The sequence below is a fragment of the Arachis stenosperma genome, chromosome 3 (assembly GCF_014773155.1).
Source record: "Arachis stenosperma cultivar V10309 chromosome 3, arast.V10309.gnm1.PFL2, whole genome shotgun sequence".
Classification (NCBI taxonomy): domain Eukaryota; kingdom Viridiplantae; phylum Streptophyta; class Magnoliopsida; order Fabales; family Fabaceae; genus Arachis; species Arachis stenosperma.
The window spans coordinates 75,090,221-75,094,319 of NC_080379.1; the positions used below are offsets into that span (position 1 = coordinate 75,090,221).

The 4,099-nt window shown below is 42.5% G+C and overlaps 1 non-coding gene across 1 annotated transcript; it reads right to left on the bottom strand.

Moving 5' to 3' along the window:
• Positions 1-283: 283 nt before the first annotated feature.
• LOC130971956 (small nucleolar RNA R71) lies at positions 284-387 on the bottom strand. Its single transcript, XR_009083162.1, has one exon. It is a non-coding gene; the product is annotated as a small nucleolar RNA R71 (small nucleolar RNA).
• Positions 388-4,099: the final 3,712 nt, after the last annotated feature.

Genomic DNA, 4,099 nt, shown 5'->3' on the forward strand with positions numbered 1-4,099 from the left:
TGAGCTGAAACCTCAATTAGTTGCTCTAATGCAACAGAACTGCAAGTTTCATGGACTTCCATCAGAAGATCCTTACCTGTTCTTAACTGAGTTCCTGTAGATCTGCGAGACTGTTAAGACTAATGGAGTAGATCCTGAAGTCTACAGGCTCATGCTTTTCCCTTTTGCTGTAAGAGACAGAGCTAGAACATGGTTGGACTCTCAACCTAAAGATAGCCTGGATTCCTGGGATAAGTTGGTCACGGCCTTCTTGGCTAAGTTCTTTCCTCCTCAAAAGCTGAGCAAGCTTAGAGTGGATGTTCAGACATTCAAACAAAAAGATGGTGAATCCCTCTATGAAGCTTGGGAAAGATACAAACAGATGACCAAAAGATGTCCTTCTGACATGTTTTCAGAATGGACCATGATAGATATATTCTATTATGGTCTATCTGAGTTCTCTAAGATATCACTAGACCATTCTGCAGGTGGATCCATTCACCTAAAGAAAACACCTGCAGAGGCTCAAGAACTTATTGACATGGTTGCAAATAACTAATTCATGTACACTTCTGAGAGGAATTCCGTGAATAATGGGACGCCTCAGAGGAAGGGAGTTCTTGAAATTGATGCTCTGAATGCCATATTAGCTCAGAACAAAGTGTTGACTCAGCAAGTCAACATGATTTCTCAAAGTCTGAATGGATGGCAAAATACATCCAACTGTACTAAAGAGGCATCTTCTGAAGAAGAAGCTTATGATCCTGAGAACCCTGCAATGGCAGAGGTAAATTACATGGGTGAACCTTATGGAAACACCTATAATTCATCATGGAGAAATCATCCAAATTTCTCATGGAAGGATCAACAAAATCCTCAACAAGGCTTTAATAATGGTGGAAGAAATAGGCTCAGCAATATCAAGCCTTATCCATCATCTTCTCAGCAACAGACAGATAATTATGAACAGAATACCTATAATTTAGCAAATTTAGTCTCTGATCTGTCTAAGGCCACTTTAAGTTTCATGAATGAAACAAAGTCCTCCATCAGAAATCTGGAGGCACAAGTGGGCCAGCTGAGTAAGAAAATCACTGAAACTCCTCCTAGTACTCTCCCAAGCAATGCTGAAGAGAATCCAAAAAGAAAGTGCAAGGCCATTGATATAATCAATATGGCCGAATGCAAGGAGGAGGGAGAGGACGCGAATCCCAATGAGGAAGATCTCATGGGACGTCTCTCAAGCAGGAAGGAGTTCCCTATTGAGGATCCAAAGGAATCTGAGGCTCATATAGAGACCATAGAGATTCCATTAAATCTCCTTCTGCCATTCATGAGCTCTGAAGATTATTCTTCCTCTGAAAAGGATGAAGATGTAACTGGAGAGCAAGTTGCTCAATATCTAGAAGCCATCATGAAGCTGAATGCCAAGTTATTTGGTAATGAGACTTGGGAAGGTGAGCCTCCCTTGCTCATTAGTGAACTTGATACATGGGTTCAGCAAACTTTACCTCAAAAGAAACAAGATCCTGGGAAATTCTTAATACCCTGTACCATAGGCATCATGACCTTTGAGAAAGCTCTGTGTGACCTAGGGTCAGGCATAAATCTTATGCCACTCTCTGTAATGGAGAAGCTGGGGATCATTGAGGTACAGCCTGCCTTATTCTCATTACAAATGGCAGACAAGTCAGTAAGACAAGCTTATGGATTAGTAGAGGACCTGTTAGTAAAGGTTAAAGGCCTTTACATTCCTGCTGATTTCATAATCTTAGACACTAGGAAGGAGGAGGATGAATGCATCATCCTTGGAAGACCTTTCCTAGCCACAGCAGAAGCTGTAATAGATGTTAACAGAGGAGAATTAGTCCTTCAATTGAATGGGAACTACCTTGTGTTTAAGGCACACAGTTATCCTTCTGTAACAAGGGAGAGTAAGCATGCAGAGCTTCTCTCAGTACAGAGTCAAACAAAGCCCCCACAATCAAACTCTAAGTTTGGTGTTGGGAGGCCTTCATCATGCTCTGAACTTCTGTGAGGCTCCATGAGAGCCCACTGTCAAGCTAGTGACATTAAAGAAGTGCTTATTGAGAGGCAACCCAATTTTTATTTATCTAATTTTATTTTTTATTTCATTGTTCTTTTATGTTTTATTAGGTACATGATCATATGGAGTCACAAAAAAAATATTAAAATTAAAAACAGAATTAAAAACAGTAGAAAAAAAAATCACACCCTGGAGGAAGGACTTACTGGCGTTTAAACGCCAGTAAGGAGCATCTGGCTGGCGTTCAACGCCAGAAAAGAGCATGGATCTGGCGTTGAACGCCAGAAACAAGCAACACCCTGGCTTTCAAACGCCAGGAATGCACTCTAAGGTGAGCTGGCGTTGAACGCCAGAAACAAGCATGGAACTGGCGTTCAACGCCAGAAACATGCTGCACATGGGCGTTGAACGCCCAGAACATGCATCACTTTGGCGTTTAAACGCCAGAATTGCATGCAAAGGCATTTTACATGCCTAATTGGCGCAGGGATGTAAATCCTTGATACCTCAGGATCTGTGGACCCCACAGGATCATCTCAGGATCTGTGGACCCCACAGGATCCCCACCTACCATATTCTCCCCTGCTCTCAACATTCATCCTCTCTTCCCCATAAACCCCACCTACCTTCAAAATTTAAATTTCATTCCCACCCAAACCTACCCTAAATGGCCGAACCTACTCCCTTTCCCCTTACTATATAAACCCCTCCATTCTCCTTAATTTTCACACAACACAACCCCCTCTTCTACACCTTGGCCGAATACACCTCCCTTACTCTCCTCCATATTTTCTCTTCTTCTTTTCTTTCTTCTCTTGCTCGAGGGCGAGCAATATTTTAAGTTTGGTGTGGTAAAAGCGTAAGCTTTTTGTTTTTCCATTACCATTGATGGCACCTAAGGCCGGAGAAACCTCTAGAAAAGGGAAAGGGAAGACAAAAGCTTCCACCTCCGAGTCATGGGAGATGGAAAGATTCATCTCCAAAGCCCATCAAGACCACTTCTATGATGTTGTGGCCAAGAAGAAGGTGATCCCCGAGGTCCCTTTTAAGCTCAAGAAAAATGAGTATCCGGAGATCCGACATGAGATCCAAAGAAGAGGTTGGGAAGTTCTAACCAACCCCATCCAACAAGTCAGAATCTTAATGGTTCAAGAGTTCTATGCCAATGCATGGATCACTAGGAACCATGATGAAAGTAAGAACCCGAACCCAAAGAATTATCTTACAATGGTTCAGGGGAAATACTTAGATTTTAGTCCGGAAAATGTGAGGTTGGCGTTCAACTTGCCCATGATGCAAGGAGATGCACGCCCCTACACTAGAAGGGTCAACTTTAATCAAAGGTTGGACCAAGTCCTTATGGACATATGTGTGGAAGGAGCTCAATGGAAAAGAGACTCCAAAGGCAAGCCGGTTCAACTAAGAAGACTGGACCTCAAGCCTGTGGCTAGAGGATGGTTGGAATTCATCCAACGCTCCATCATCCCCACTAGCAACCGATCTGAAGTTACTGTGGATCGGGCCACCATGATCCATAGCATCATGATTGGAGAGGAAATAGAAATTCATGAAGTTATCTCCCTTGAATTTTACAAAATAGCCGATAAGCCCTCTACTTTGGCAAGGCTAGCTTTTCCTCATCTTATTTGCCATCTATGTTACTCAGCTGGAGTTATCATAGAAGGAGACATCCTCATTGAGGAAGATAAACCCATCACTAAGAAAAGGATGGAGTAAACAAGAGAGCCCACTCATGGACCCCAAGAGACGCATGAGGAAGCTCATCACCAAGAAATCCCAGAGATGCCTCAGGGGATGCACTTTCCATCCAACAACTATTGGGAACAACTCAACATTTTCTTAGAAGATTTGAGTTATAATGTGGATCAATTAAGGGTGGAACATCAAGAGCACTCCATCATTCTCCATGAAAAAAGAGAAGATCAAAGAGCAATGAGGGAGGAGCAACAAAGGCAAGGAAGAGACATAGAAGAGCTTAAGGACATTATTGGTCCTTCAAGAAGAAGACGCCACTAAGGTGGACTCATTCCTTGTTCTTATTTCTCTATTTTT